The sequence below is a fragment of the Pinus tabuliformis genome, chromosome 9, assembly GCF_031772625.1.
Source record: "Pinus tabuliformis cultivar Carrire ecotype Pingquan chromosome 9, CPIR1, whole genome shotgun sequence".
Taxonomy (NCBI): Eukaryota; Viridiplantae; Streptophyta; class Pinopsida; order Pinales; family Pinaceae; genus Pinus; species Pinus tabuliformis.
The window spans coordinates 270,826,759-270,843,491 of NC_142307.1; the positions used below are offsets into that span (position 1 = coordinate 270,826,759).

The window sequence follows — 16,733 nt, forward strand, 5'->3', positions numbered from 1 at the left end:
ATGTTGTTATTCCCTGAGCATCTGGTTTGAGATGCCTTGAATAGAACTGGCCTGGTCTTCATTACCTATAACTTTCCTGACTACCTAATGCCCCTGACAACCTAAAACATTGAAGCTGAGCACAACAGACTGCGTGCATTGCTGTGAGAATGGCATGATTGAGTGTGAAATGTCGAAATTTTTATGACTTGAGCTATTTGGTTAATTCCCAACCTATACCACCTCCTCAGCCTATATTTGATTAAACATTGCCTGAGCACTCCTGCACGTCCAGCTTTTCCATTATGAAATTCTGTATTAGTTGAACATTACTTGAGCACTCCGACACGTCCTGGTTTGTTAGATAAACGTTACCTGACAAACTGTTGTCTCAATTCCATATGCCTGTATGTTTTGAACACTCTGGGTTTTGAAAGTTGCTACCGACAAAAGGAGTTCATTCCATATGCCTGTGCGTTATTGAATGGGTTTATATGCCTGTGCGTTTTGAACGTTGTGGCATATAATACATTACAATAATAAAGGCCTTGACAAGTCTCGGGTAACTCAACAAAGTCTACAAGAGGATTATCCTCAAGGATAAGACTGCATTCAGTTCCATCTGCATCCCAGTTAGCTACGCTTGCTGTCACCCCCAGGAACATTTTGAAGCCTACCTTTGCAATAGCTTCTGCTGTCTCTTTAAAATCAACACATCTCGTAATATTTGATTTCGCTAGAAATTCATCTATAAGCCGAATGCCAATGTTATAACCCATTTGATCAAGCTGCTTATTAACTTCTTCAACCTCTTCAAAATCAGTTAGTAGCTGGCGCACAATGGCTCCATAGGTGAGAGTGAAGAGCTCCGCATTCACGCGTTCGACATTTGCAAAGACTGCATCGCCTAATCTCGAAAAAATGAAAGCAAATGTGTTGATTTGGTCTTCGTTCACTGTTCCTAGCTCACTAAGGCAAGATGCCATCCTTCTGAGGCATCCACACTTCCTTTGAAGACAGAAAAAATTGACTGAGACATACATCCTGAAGGCTGAAGTAGATCGGAGTCTTGAAGCTAAATAGACACAGATTCTCCAAGTGATAAATTGATATGTTGTAGGCCGAGGTAACTCTGAGGCTGGCATCATTTCCTGAGGCTTTTTGGAACACCGGCCACAACCTGTATCACACCCGCAGTCACCCAGTAGACACTGAGATAAGTGTGGAAGGGTTCCTAAGTCTCGAAATCTGTGAGAAGCTCCTGTAGTGAAATTTGGAAGATTGGTTTAGGCCTATACACATTGGGATTTTCACTGGACTGAGGTAAAAAAAAAAATTGGGATGAGTATCTGAAGCAAATCAAAGATAGAAGCATTCTCTCGGGATAGATTTCAGAAAAGTTCTTGCAAGTCTTTGAAGCAGTTATAGGATAAACTCAGATTGTTGATTAGGGTATTATTGTTCATTTTTTAGAACTATTTGATTCAAAACTTTGTGGAATTACACTGGACTGTGAAATTGGATTATATTGGCATTATACTGAAGTGCCTGTTGTATTGTTGAGTAAACAGTGCTGCTTACTAAGATTACATTATTGTGCTGGATAAATCTGTGTCATGTTTTTAACAAGGAAAACAAGATTTGTTGAAAACCCTAGTCACTTAAGAAAACCTAGGGCGGAAATTACCCTAGATTGCTACATGTAGGGTAGCCATACCAGCATTAAAATTTCGATATTCACCATTATAAAATAAAAGGAAATGGACAACTAGCCGTCATTTATAATGCCTGGCGGAAGATGGTCATGGACGTAGCATCATCTATAGCTATGAAGAAGTCAGGATTGTGTTCTCTTTGTTTTATCCTCAAAGATCCATTTCCCACATCTGGAAATGTATTTTGTATATTGTCTTGCCTCAAAAAAGGTCCCGTTATACTTGTTTCTTGAGGTACCTTTACCAGTTTGGTAGAAAACTCAGAAAAACTTATTCGTACCCCAGTCAAGGCATATGAGCATTCAAGTCCTGTCCATGACAGTGTTATAATTGTTGAAGTTTTGTTAGCCATCATTTCTGATTCAAAAGGGAAGGAGTATTTGAAGGATCCAAGCAAGTTTGCAGTTGTTGCTACCCCAGTTGTGGAACTGTATTTAAAACTCATTACAGTTTCTGTTCCTTGATTCATTTGCTGCACATTTAGAAAGGATTTTTCTGTGTCTTTGTACTGTGAGTGGGTGTTACTTTTACTCATTGGGTCATAGTCGTAATCAGTCTTTTAAAGGGGTGTAATTTTGACAATGAAGAATATGCCTCGAATTACTGAAATATTAGAGTTCTTAAAAACTCTGATATATTTCTCTAATAATGAAACATTCCAAATCAGCAAAGGCTCTCTCTCAGAAATTCAGACATGTCTACAATATGCACAAGAGAAAATTGATTTTTTGTAGCTTGAAACACAACTACAGCAAGAAGAATTAAAACGAAGGAGTCATTCTGAACCTGTTTCTGTTCACAATGAAGCAGACTCCCATAAACAGCAAGTCAATATTGTTCAAGTTCATTCAGATCCAGTACCCAATAAAGCAGCAATTGTACATGCAGATGCAGAAACTCAGTCTACACTTCACAAGCCCATCATCAGACCTTGGGAACAGCTTGTCCACAACAAGCACAAAACCAATCTTGGATATGACAAGGACTTGTCCTTTCATATTCCAGACTACACCAAGCCCATTCAGTTTCAGAGTGCTGGATTCATTCATGACAGTTCACCTGCTCTTCATGACAGTTCAGCTTCAGTTATTCCAGACTCTGCCCCTCTTCCACAGCAACAACAACAACCATAGATTGTAAAATGCTAACACTGTGACCTAGTTGGCCATCTGAAAGATCGTTGTTTTGATCTTCATCCATGTAAGCACTGTCATAAAACCAGTCATTCTTCACAGATGCTTCAGAAACAAACGTCCTACAAGAACAAAGATTCATCTTGGATGGATCACTTCTTGGCAATGGGCATCAACAGCCAAGAAGATATTCCAAACACATGTCAGAACGTTTTCCAGAGTATTGAACAATCTTGCAGTTGATTTTTCTCCATCTTCTCACCTTGTATTTGACAGGGGGGGAATGATGGTCATCTACAAGCTTCAAAGCCACATCAAGCGAGCCTGAGCCACAACCTGCCACAGCAGTTTTAGAGTTGTAGCCAGAGACTAAGATGCCCATGAAAATGCCTTCAGTTGGCAATCTGGGACACTTCCTCTAGCAGAAGACTTCAGCTTCTTGCTAGTTTTGGAAGAATTCCAGGAACACAATTGAGAACACTTCCTCTAGCAGAAGACTCCAACTTCTTGCCAGTTTTGGAGGAGTTCCAGGAATTGAATTAAGCATTCCAGAGTTGTTGGTCATCCTTAAACCATCACAGGTTGAGACTTCCCTTTTTAGGTTGAAGTTTTACCTTTTATGTGGGGTGAGACCTCCCTTGTATGGTTGAAGGTTTCCCTCTTTAAAAAAATAGGATCACTTCCTCTAGCAGAAAACTTCAGTTTCTTGCCAGTTTTGGAAGAGTTCCAGGAACTGCACTAAGTGTTCCAGTGTTGGTGGTCATCCTTAAACCACCGCCCTTTTTACCAACATTTCATAGAGCACATTCAACCTAGTGATGCCATGCATTTTTTGCACATTTTGTATTACAACTCTCTTCTTGGACTCATACATAACCCTTCAGATTAAGGGGGGGAATGTTGGACACCTAATCCTTAATGGGTTAGTGTGGAAGCCGAATAGACCAAAGCAGTCCAAGAGACCTTGGGAAGTGAAACCCAACAGTAACAAAAGTGTAATATAAATGTATATCAGTTGTTAATAAAATTGTATTTGCATGTTTTATCTTTCATATTTCTAGTTGCCCATGTGTGTTTAACAAGAATTTCTAGATTTGGATGTCATTAGCCCCTCCAAAAATTCAATCTCCCAAGACTGCTTCTCATGGGTGAAAAAAGTGGCAGAAAGGCCATTTTTAGGGAGTTTTTGACCCTTTAGGCAACCTAGAACTTGATGAAATCCTTAGGTAATTCATGAGCATACATAAATTTTCTTAAAAAATCTAGAAATTCAAATTTTTCCTTCAGTGGATCTCCCAATTATAAGAGCGCGCCAAGTGGCGCTACACGTTAGGCGGCTAAATCTGTTTTGAAGCCAAAAAATTCAAAATTGACAAAATGTGCTCCAAATTTACTAAAATTTGGACTGCAGGTCCATCATCAAGTATCATACTCATCCAAGGAAGCTTCGGCCAAGATTTGGAGTCCTCTTTTTTCCTCTTTTGTCTTTTTGATGCTTTCCTTAGTTTTGCCTTTAAATTCCTTATTCGTGCCTTGCAAACCTTGTTCTGCGCCATGTAGTGAAAAGCCATGTGTCTCAGCAATGCCTTGTCTCTATCGGCCTTATCCAATAGTCTCTCCAAGTGGATGTTGACTCTCTCGAGCCAAGACTCCCAATCGGCGTTGATCTCTTGCTCAAGTGAAGTGAACTCCACCCTCCTCCTTTGGGCAGCATGGCGGTTCTCGAATATGTTTGCCACCTCTATAAGGCCTCCTAGGTGCATGTACTTCTGTTGGTGAATCACTGTGGGTCTGCTCCTCATGATCATATGACGGATTAGATGCCATCCCTACTAGCGGATGAACTATCTTGGAGCTGCCTTGAATTGTCTTGATGCAAAATAGGTGATTTTATGGTGTGCCTTGACCTTTGCCACCAAGGGGAATAGTGATAGGTGGGACTGTGGAGGGCGGAAATAATGAGGGATTTAGAGACTATTGTGATAGGGTTTAGTTAAGGGAATAGGGAATTAGAGAGTACTTTGGAAGCTTTGGTATAGGACTAGTGTTTGTGAATAATGGGATTAGGTATTAGGGTTTTTAGTTTTAGGGATAAGGGGATAGGTGAGTGTGAATGAAAGGGGAGAGGGAAAGTGAGTGAAGTGTAGTGAGAGAAAAATGAAAATGGGAATGTAATGGCAAAACTGCAATTTTACAAACCCTGGGCAATTTTCTCAACACAACTTTGCAAGGAACTAGGGTTTTGTTTTTAACCTATTGAAACACCATAAACACTTATGGAAGCTCATACATTGGCAATATGGAGGTGTTAACTTACTTGTGGAATGAAGAATTTGAAATTTGGAGGAAGATTTGAATGAATTTTAGGATTTTTAGCCCAATGCACCACGCCAGTGTATTTTTTGCACTGTGGAGGGCAGCCCAATGACTTTGATTTTTAATTTCAAATAACCCACTTTGTAATGTTTGCAGAACTTTGGCACTTTCACTTTTAATACAAACTTTGATTTCGTTCCCACTTGACTTTTTGAGCTGAATGACGAAATTCTTGTCTATTTTTGCAGGGATAGCTGACATGGAATTTGGCAAAGGTGACCAGGGCTGCGTCTGAAATACTCCATGACTGAAAGACTTTAAAAATTACATATTTATTACAAACAATAAATTTGACGATTTCTTCTTCAAAAAAGTGTTTTGAAGAAGAATCATTCTCAAGCACTATTGATAATAAAAATATTGGAATGAAAACCTATTAAGAACATCCTCATGTGCCTGCTGGCATTACTAGACACTTTGAAGACAAAATTTGTGAAACCCTAGACCTAATGACTGAAATGAATCTTGGATGACCAAAAGACCATCCATAATGAATGTAAAATTGACTTTGATGAACTTTGATGACCAGACACGAACCAACAAGTACATGACATGAGGGAAGTATGGAGATAAGACCCTTCCATCAGAAGATCGATGTTGCTAATTGAATGTAGGTGATCGAGCTGAATGATTTTGGAATTATGATGCATGTGTTGTACTTGATGGCAACCCTCTCGTAGAAGATCATATAATTTGATGAATCTATAGAAGAAATATCAAATGCAGGACAGCTTAAAGGAATCTGATGATAGTTCTAAGTGTGACAAGTTAACTTTTCCATCAAGTCCAAAGGGGGAGGTTGTTGGCATTACGAGACAAGTGTTGTCCTTGATGGAAAATCACACAGATGACAGATCATAGTGCAGCAAGTCAACAGAAAGGAATTGATGATTAGACTACAAGAATGAAGAGAAAATATATATACGCAGGTTCATCGTGACCGAGCCGCGTATACACGCGGGCGTATGCGTATACACGCACTTTCATGCAAGGAAAAGTGCGTATATGTTGGAGAACTTACTTTTGGTCCGTGGTAGTTAGTCCTTGGTATTTGAACCTATGGTTTTGGACCACAGTATCTCGTCAGATGTGTTGATCCCAAGTATTGGGCCCATGGTATTGGTTTGTTATGGTTTTGGACCATGGTATTGTGCAAGGCCTAAGACTATAAAAGGAGAAGAAGATCATTAGGCAAGAGTATCGAAAAAATCTTGAATATTTGGTGAATGATCAGATCCAATACGCAGGTTATGGGTTGATGATGCATTGCTTGATCTGAGCTAAGGAGGGATCTCACCGATTTATGGATCTAAGGATAGATCGGGATCAAATCATTTGAAATGAACTATCTCTATAAGATTGATTATGTTTATTCTAGATTTGTAGACTGACACATGTAATGATCTGAACTGGGTATAACTTAAGTTTGAAATCGCTGCAAGCATGATTCAATATTTATAGATCTGTACGCAGGTTGGCTTTGGTGTAAGCACGTATGTACGCGGGTTTGGTTCATGGTAGTAGCATATACCATTTGAGCTATGATGTTTGAATTTACAGGTGGTTCTGGTTGTTGATGAGTTATGATGACAATTTAAAGGTGTCAATATTTTGCATATCTTATTCGGTTGATTGTGTTTAGCTTCAGTATTGAAGGATGAGAATTAATATTGGATCAGGATCATAATGACTCATATTTATGTGATCTGATGGGCTAGATCTGGGTGCTAACACACATATTATCCTTGTATATGTAATAATCTGGATATGTCTGAAGACAGGAAGTGCGTCAAGTTATAAGTAAGAAATTGATGGCATATACGCTGGTTCTCCTTGTTGAAGTTGCGTATACACGCTGGTTAAGCACTTACAAGTAGCGTATGTACTCTGATGCATGATTTTGATGATACAGTTGGTTCTGAATATTTTTGCAGAGTTCAGTGGCCTGCTCTGTGTTCTGGTGATTGTGTTGTTGACAGGGTTTCAGTGTTTCAGTGATTCAGAAATTGATGATGCTAGTATTGATTGTTTTGTGCTTCAATGATATTTATGGGTTTAGTATGAAAATTTGATGAAACATGGCCTTCAGCTTATAGTGTTGTTATTCAGGAGTATCCAGTCTGAAAATGTATGAAATGTGGTCCCTGGAGGTTGAAAGAAGATTGTAGGCAGGCACCTACGTACTAGTAAATGGATCGACTAGTACAAGAGCTAAGGGGGTTGTAGCTCCCATCCAGGAGAGTCTGGAAAACGAGAGAGGTTTGTAGCCCTCTGCAGGTTGTAGCCTGCATACTAGTATAAGGCTACACCAGTACAAAAAGATTGTAAAATGAAGTTTCTTATTAAAGGAATATAAAGACGACTTGCAGCAGGTGGTTTTCACCCACATTGGGTTTCCACCTTATATCATGGTGTTCATGTGTGCCTATTGTGTGTGATGATCTGTTTTACTGCACTTGCTTACTGTTCATATGGTTAATGAAGTTCTGATGCACTAATAAAAGATCCACATTTAATGGATTAACTGAATCATAAGTATTCTGGATATACGCTAGTTGCTTTAGACACAGTTGCGTATACACGCAGGTTCACTTAACTGAAGTAGCATATATGTATCTAAGTATAGAAATATTGTAAAAGGTTTTATTGATTTGATAATATTGATTCACCCCCCCCCCCTCTCAGTATTATTTCCAACAAATGAGACACCTAAAATGAAATGCAACAAAAGATGTTTTGATCTTTGACGGAGGGCTGAATAGATCGACTCTAACAGTGGCTCCAATGGGGATGGTAGCTACTTGGAGGTGCCAAGAATGACGGACCTTTGGGAGAGCAGGTAGTGCCTTTTTCCATTGGGCAATGGAGTCAATAACTTCAAAACACCCCAAAACCAATTACTACGAAACTTTTAATCAAGACTCATAGTTGAACTGACTAATCCAAAACTGAAACAAGAATCTTAAAAGCTGAAACTAGACACTCAACTAAAACTATCTTCAAACTGACTGAAATGAAAAATGACTCAAGACTGACTTAACTGAAACAAGTCCTTACAAAGCTTTTAAATGGCAGTAGACCATCGAGATTTGAGAACTTCAAATCATGATGACAATCACCTGCCTACTGACAAAATATTTACAATCATGTGTAGTGAGCCTTCCAATGTAACCAATCCAGTAGATGGCTACATACTGAAATTCTGCTCTCACTTTTCCCGAGCAGGTAGAATGATGTAAATGTAGGCAACTCACAATAACCATTGAAACCAAGGTTTATGCTAACAAACCAACCAAAATTCATTTTATTTGGTGCTTGAAAAAGAATGCTGAAAGGATCTTGAAAGTCCTGAAGCACTAGCTTGGCTTGAGATCCAGCAACAAAAATACAAGTACTCCCTTCATTCTCATCTGAAAGAACGACTGGTTGCCGAGTGATGGGAAGGATAGAGAGGTATAAGCTTCTGCCATCTGAGAGTTAGCTGTAAATTCCTTGACCTTGAGAAATTCTGGCATATTGTCTCTCTCAGGCTCGTATTCCTCAATTTCATGGTCTAGGTCATTCTTAAATAGAAAACAATCTTCAATATTATCAAACATGACACCCTTATCATCTTCATGAAAGAAAATATTATCTGTTTGCTTATCTATAAAGCTAATTACAAGACGGTGTATTTTGATACCTTGTAATAAACAGATTACAGCTAAATATATATTTTTCGAAAAATGGCAGCTGAGCGCAGAGAAGTTGTTTCACTCAAAATCCATGGCGGCGCGGCATCTCTGCTCGGTGAGGGAGGCAAACTTGGCTCGGAGCTCCTCTGGTTAAGGACACGGCCCTGTAGCTCTGGATTAGGGTCGAAGGTTAAGCGAGAGCATGGATCTAATGCAGCGTATAGCGTTTCAGCTCAAACCCTAACGCAGGAAGAACAAAGTAATACTGTGAAGCGTAGAGGGCACACTGGGGATCGAAGGGAGTCATCGAGAGCGCACTCAGAGGACACAATAGGGCCAGCGGAGGCAAGGAAGGAATGCATTGGATGCGTATGGCTAAAGCCCTTTCTTAAGGCGCCTTCCCAAGCTACAGCACCCGTGTTTGCTTGCAGAGGAGACGCGTTTACTGTTGCTCGCTGTGGCAGCAAGCTGGCTATTGGGACCAATGTGATGAACGCATGTCAAGAGAATAACTCTCCCTATTTGCGCTATGGATCTAAGGACTCCTGGATCTGTTGGAGCAGGGTAGAAGAGGCCAGATCTGAACAAGATCTGCATGTAGAACCACATGTTTTCCAGATCCAAGTCAATCTATCGGGCAAGACAACAATGCAATGGGCACGCGCAACGGATCTGGTGCAGGACCTTTTGCAGAATCTTGAATGCCAGCTAGGGATCCCCTCATCTCACCTCAGACTGATATACAAGGGTAAGCAACTCATGAATACCCGTTCTCTCTCATTTTACAGCATTCAGAGGGACGCCTCTATTGTAGCTACCTTTCGTTTGAGAGGGGGTTCTTGTAGGAAGACCTCCTCTGCCCCTTCTTTCTCTTATAAAGATGTTGTCCGAAAAGATGCTGCCCATCCGCAACCCTCTTTGACAACAGGCCATCCATCTGAGGCTCCAAAGCCTTTTCTTGTAGACAAGTTAGAGGACATCCCTTCCATCAATCTCTCCCATCCTGGGATTGACGATCGTTATCAGCTTTTTGCAGAATCTGCACTTGTCTGCAGATTTAATGGGCTATGGCCTCGAACATCAGATCTATACCAATGGATCCATACCAATTGGACCAAAAAAAGCCAGATATACTTATGTTCAAAAGGATTTTTCATTGTGGCTTTTGACTTAGATGAAGACTACCAGAAGGCCTTAACGGGAGGCCCTTGGTTTTGGGGCTCAGCTGGACTTTTCCTTACTCCTTGGTTTCCAGACTTCGACCCTTCTACAGCTGTTATCACCAAGATTCCCATTTGGGTCAGGCTACCGAACCTTCCGGCACATCTATGGCATGTCTCTGTTTTCTTAGCCATTGCAGGAACTTTAGGACGCTACCTAGCAGTAGATTCTTCTCGGAAGGAACAGGGGATCTTCACCTATGCTAGATTCTGTGTAGAAATAGATCTTAGCACAGGACTGCTGGATCATATAAATCTCAATTATGGTGATTTCCATTGGACTCAAATCTTGGATTACGAGAATACCGCCTTCCGTTGCCGCCATTGTCATCAAACAGGGCACCTCCAAAGTTCCTGTTCCCAGTACCTAGAGAAAAAGAAGGATCTAAAGCGCAAACCCAAGTCCAAAGCTTGGAATCCCTATGTGCCTCCCCCCCTATGGACGATTCAGGCTCCTCCAGCTCGGATGAGGAAGAAATTACAGCAGATGAGCAGAACGTTGAGATTCCGCTAGATACTCCCTTGGATGACCCGACAATCCCCTCAGTCTCTCAGATATCTCAGAAGCGTTCTCATTCTACTTCGTCCTCAGACTCTGATAAGGATATTCCGCCACCAGGGCAGAATAGTCTTCAACTTGTTTCAGCTCAGCCAAGCTCCTCTGGATGGGTCACAGTAAGCAAGAAAAAAGGAAAAAAAAGTCGTGTGATAGTAACTGCCCCCTCAGGGTAGTTCTCTCTGCTCAGTTCATGCTTTTTGTTAGTCCGAGCTCGCTCTTGCCCTCTCTTGGTTCTTCGTCAAGAAGCAAGGTGGAGCCTTCCTGCTTTGGTTCCCTTGCTTTCTGCTTCGCTTGCTTGCAAGCTTCATTGTATTATACTCTTCTTTTTCTAATAGAATTAGTCTTTATTCAAAAAAAAAAAAAAAAAAGCTAATTACAAGACTGTCATCATTTTCAAAAGAGGAAGAAGTTCCACCATCACCTTCTTGACCATGTGCACACTGCAGATCTGCATTAACTTGAGCTATAACATGACCTTTCAAGAGTTGATCTATCTCATCTTCAGACAAAGGAGATAAGACTTTTTGTTTCCTTTTGCTCAAGCAAGTATTGTCTTCTTGAAATAACATTTCTAAACATGAAAATCCTGAATGACAGTCCTCAATTCCCTGATCTTCTAAAATTTGAAAACATTGTTGATCATCTTCATATGACATGGAAATCAAACTATCATTTACCACTGAGCTATCGAAAGAGGATTTTTCACTTACTTGAACAAAGATTTCATCTTGTTTTTCATAAAATGACTGGATTACCTCCTCATGGAAGCTTGGGTCGGTAACGTTGTCTTCTTCATTCCAGATGATCTCAACAACAGAGCTCTCCTTCATGGGATTCAAAACAAGGTAGTCTTCATCATCATGATCTAAATCTAGATCTAAAATAGCCGACTTGACTTTATCACATTCTGAGATTGAAACTTGACTTTCATGCATGTTGTGCTCTTCAATGGAAAGATCTGAAATAAAACCTTCTCCTTCATCATCTTCCACCATACTAAGATCTTGATCCTACTGCAAATTGTCCTGACCATCTTGATAAGTATCACTCTCTTTATGCTGCTGAAATGGATTTTCATACAGGGATTCCATGATCTCATCGTCCATGAAGTCATCATCTTCATAAACTCTTTCAAGATTTTCAATAAAACTATAAGCATGTTTGCAACAGTTCTGAACTAGATTTAATGATATATAAGATTCTTTATACCTTTCAAAGAACATGGCATGAAAATCCATTAAACAGTAAATACAAGCAGGTGGAAAACTTTCATACCAAGATCTGGCTTCACCTTCCAGAGTGGCCATCAATATCTTCATCAAGCAATCTTCAGGAAAATCAACCTTCAACATGCGAATATGTATGTGAAATCTAATCAGATATAAAGCAGCATCCTTCCTATTATCATCCTTAAACATAGGAAAATTCCTTTGCCAATTTACCTTTGGAATTTTATTTGGAAAACTTGGAATGTGATCTCGGCTCATGGGAGCATACCGTTGAGCAAAAAAATCCATTTTTATAACAATGAAGTGACCAAGGAATTCTTCAATCTACTGGTTCTGAAGAGTCAAGTTGCCATAAAAATCATGAACCTTGGGATTCTTCGACATTGGAGTTTCCAGGTGAATGATTTCAGCCTTCATATGTGTCTGAATGTTGTTCACCATCAGAAATCAGATATGAACTCGATTACAAAATTGTACTGGGGCAATTTGCAAGTCAGATGTTCAATTTATAAACTAGACCAGAGATTGACTGAAGTAGATTTTATCTACTTTCGCTAATGCAAAGCAAGAGCATTTCGAAGGCTACCTGGCTAACTTCAGACTCCTTCTGTATTCTACAAAGCTAAACAATGAAAATAAATTTTCTTCCCCAGTACGGTCGCCACTATGTTAGATCCTAGATTTACCTCAGGCTGAAAAGGTAAGATTCTATGTCCACATCAAACCACGCTCATCCTTGTAGCTAGCCCTACGAAGACAGGAGAGGGCTCTCTTCGGGTCAATCTCAGCAAAAGATAATCATATGGGGCTTCAAATGACTGATTTAACAACTAATCTTAGGCTAGGTATGAAGTGCAAGGATTTAATTTGAGTTTTTTTTTTGGGGGTTTGTTGGAAAAAGGGAAAGGCAAATTTGGGTCCGGGGATGAGCCCAATTTTTTGCAGAGTTCTGTTTGGGGCAAGGTAGGCAACAATTTTGATGCTTTAGATAAAATGAATGGACAGAAAAGACCACTGAGGAGCTAAAGAGGGCAAGACACTGCAAGAATCCTCTCCAAACAGATGAAAACATGTAAAACTAAACAAAGTTTAAGGAAGAGCAGAACAAACTCATGGATTCTACCTTTGTTACTCAATTTGTTTAATTTCAGAAGCAAAGAGAAGGGAAATGGCATACATAAAACATCAATGAACTTAAAATTACATGAAGAAAAACATCATAAAAACATAGAGCCACAAGGATCCCAACAAGTGCTGAAAAACCCTGATTTTTCCTTTGCCCAAAAATGTAGAAATCAAATGTACAATGGAGTGCCCAGCAATCCCAAGTGTCCAACCATGAAAATGACTAAGAAATTACATGATATAGACAAGCCTAACTCCCTCCCATGCCTCTAGGGGTCGAGCTCATCATTCTAGGAGCTCTTTCAACCATATCTAAACAAGGAGCTGAAAAATAGGCAAAGAAACAACTTGCCTCTATATGAAAGGAAAATGATTCATTCACTATATTTTCACTTCTTAGTGAATGAATCTACATGGATGAGTAATAATTTTCCACAATTACCTAAAATTTATGAATTTACATTAAGATATATCAAGAGTTACATAAAAAAGGGAAACTAGTGAAAACTAGCCAAAACTATGCGAATTTCTGACCTGCTGAGTGAAAAATAGGCCAAATTTCTCTATGCACCGTGCCTGAAATCTGTATGCGTAGCACAAATTTGAGGCTGATTTTTAGGGTCTTCCCGAAGTCCAAATTGAGTTCATGATAGCTTGTTGGAAATACCTACCTATCTACTTTCCAACCCAAGAGGAATTCCTAGATTTGGATGTCATTAGCCCCTCCAAAACTTCAATCTCCCAAGACTGCTTCTTCTGGGTGCAAAAAGTGGCAGAAGGGTCATTTTTAGGGTGTTTTGGACCCTTTAGGCAACCCAAAACTTGATGGAATCCTTAGGTAATTCATGATCATACACAACTTTTCATAAAAAATATAGAAATGCAAAGTTTTCCTTCAAAGGATCTCCCAATTATAAGCGCGCGCCAAGTGGTTGTTATAGACATTTTTGTGCCTCGCGACATGGAGCATGAAATGTCAATAATTACAGGGATCCTCAGTCCCTAAACATGTTGTTCTTACCCCTAAAATAACAAGGTCATCAAACCACAGCACTTCCCATCAGTTCTCCACCTGAAAACACTAAAAAACAGGCCATTTTTGGATCATGTCAGCTGCTCCACTGAGCATCTGTGCTGGAATGCAACTGCTCCTCCTTGTACCTGCGCTGGAAGTCAAATCTAATGAAGGCTACCTGCGCTGGGCGAGATTGGCCAAGTGGCACAGTCATTCTGCAAGGTGTCAACTGCCCAGGAAGCTTCCAAATTGACACTTGGTTCATGAGATTCGCCCTGTGATGAGTAAGAGGTACTTGATCTCCATGTGTAAGAAAGGATCTCCAAGTGGACTCAAGAACTGAAGTTTAACTGAAGAGGGAGAGGACACAAGGCAGCTTCATGTCAGTCTCAAGCTGACTCATCCTCTCTTCTTCTATCCTATATATAGAGCTCTTCTATGAGGTCTAGAGAGGCTGTAATTTTGTGTAAAGCAAGGAAGTGCTGGTGGTTTACAGTCAGAGCTATTGGGTGATTGCTTATATAGAGGTGAAGAGGAGACTTCTTGCTGCTGGGGAGGTGCTGCTGGATTGGAGCCATTAATGGTTGTAACCTTCTCAGAACCCTGTTACTTCTATCAATAAAGCTTTGAATGTTCTTCTATATACTTGTATTGCATTGATGAATTGTATTTACTTGTATATCTGATTCACTCTAATCCATGCATCAGTTATGAGTACATGTTTCTTGTAGTTTCCTCTCTTGTTTTGTGCAGGATCTGGGTGTAGCTGGACCGGCAAAGGGAGCAAGGAGCTGGGAACAAGAGACAAAAGAGAGAGGATAAGGATCGACAAAAGCGAAAGACACCAGGTTGGTTAATCTTTTCTTCCCTCTCTGTACTTTCATAAAGGAAAATATCAAAGCTTTACTTTCAGTTGTTGCTAAGGACTGTCACCCTTAGAGTAGGGATAGGGTCATCCGAGTCGGATACTTTTCCCCACAACAGTGGTGCTACGCGTTGGGCAGGAAAATCTGTTTTGAAGCCAAAAAATTCAAAATTGACAACATTTTCTCCAAATTTGCTAAAATTTGGACTCAAGGTCCATCATCAAGTATCATGCTCAACCATGGAAGCTTCGGCCAAGATTTGGAGTCCTTCATGCTCTTTTTTCCTCTTTTGCCTTTTTGATGCTTTCCTTAGTTTTGCCTTTAAATTCCTTATTCGTGCCTTGCAAACCTTGTTCCACGCCATGTAGTGAGAAGCCATGTGTCTTAGCAATGCATTGTCTCTGTCGGCCTTATCCAATAGTCTCTCCAAGTGGATGTTTACTCTCTCGAGCCAAGACTCCCGATCGATGTTGATCTCTTGCTCAAGTGAAGTGAACTCCACCCTCCTCCTTCGGGCAGCTTGGCGGTTCTCAAATATGTTTGCCACCTCTATGAGGCCTCCTAGGTGCATGTACTTCTGTTGGCGAATCATTTCTCCTCCTCATGATCATATGACGGATCAGACGCCATCTCTACTAGTGGATGCACTGTCTTGGAGTTGCCTTGAACTGTCTTGATGAAAAATAGGTGATTTTATGGTGTGCCTTGACCTTTGCCACAAAGGGGAAGAGTGATAGGTGGGACTATGGAGGGTGGAAACAATAATGGATTTAGGGACTGTTGGGGTAGGGTTTAGTTAAGGGAACATGGAATGAGAGAGTACTTTGGGAGCTTTGGTATAGGACTAGGGTTTGGGAATAGTGGGATTAGGTATTAGGGTTTTTAGTTTTAGGCATTTGGGGATAGGTGAGTGTTAATGAAAGGAGAGAGGGAAAGTAATATGAGTGAAGTGTAGTGAGAGCAAAATGAAAATGGCGATACAATGGTGAAACTGTAATTTTGCATGTCCTAGGCAATTTTCTCAACACAACTTCGCAAGGAACTAGGGTTTTGTTTTCAACCTATTGAAACACCATAAAAACTAATGGAAACTCATACATTGGAAATATGGAGGTGTTAAATTACTTGTGGAATGAAGAATTTTCAATTTGGAGAAAGATTTGGATGAATTTCATGCTTTTTAGCCCAATGCACCGCGCTAGTTTATTTTTTGCACTGTGGAGGGCAACCCAATGACTTTGATTGTTAATTTCAAATAACCCACTTTATAATGTTTGCAGAACTTTGGCACTTTCACTTTCAATACAAACTCTGATTTAGTTTCCACTTGATTTTTTGACCTGAATGACAAAATTCTTGACTATTTTTTGCAGGGATAACTGACATGGAATTTGGAAAAGGTGACTAGGGTTGTGTCTGAAATACCCCATGACTGAAAGACTTTAAAAATTACATATTTATTACAAACAATAAATTTGACAATTTCTTCTTCAAAACAGAGTTTTGAAGAAGAATCATTCTCAAGAATTATTGATAATAAAAATATTGGAACGAAAACCTATTAGGAACACCCTCATGTGCCTGCTCGCATTACTGGACACTTTGAAGACAAAATTTGTGAAACCCTAGACCTAATGACTGAAATGACTCTTGGATGACCAAAATACCATCAATAATGACTGTAAAATTGACTTTGATGAACTTTGATGACCAGAAACGAACCAACAGGTACATGACATAAGGGAAGTATGGAGATAATACCCTTCCATCAGAAGATCAATGCTCCTAATGGAATGCAGGTGATCTAGCTAAATGAGACACCTAAAATGAAATGCGACAAAA

At 40.0% G+C, this 16,733-nt stretch overlaps 1 pseudogene; it reads right to left on the bottom strand.

Annotated features, from left to right (window-relative positions):
* Positions 1-419: 419 nt before the first annotated feature.
* On the bottom strand, positions 420-965 carry LOC149148234 (uncharacterized; annotated as a pseudogene).
* Between the last annotated feature and the right edge of the window lie 15,768 nt (positions 966-16,733).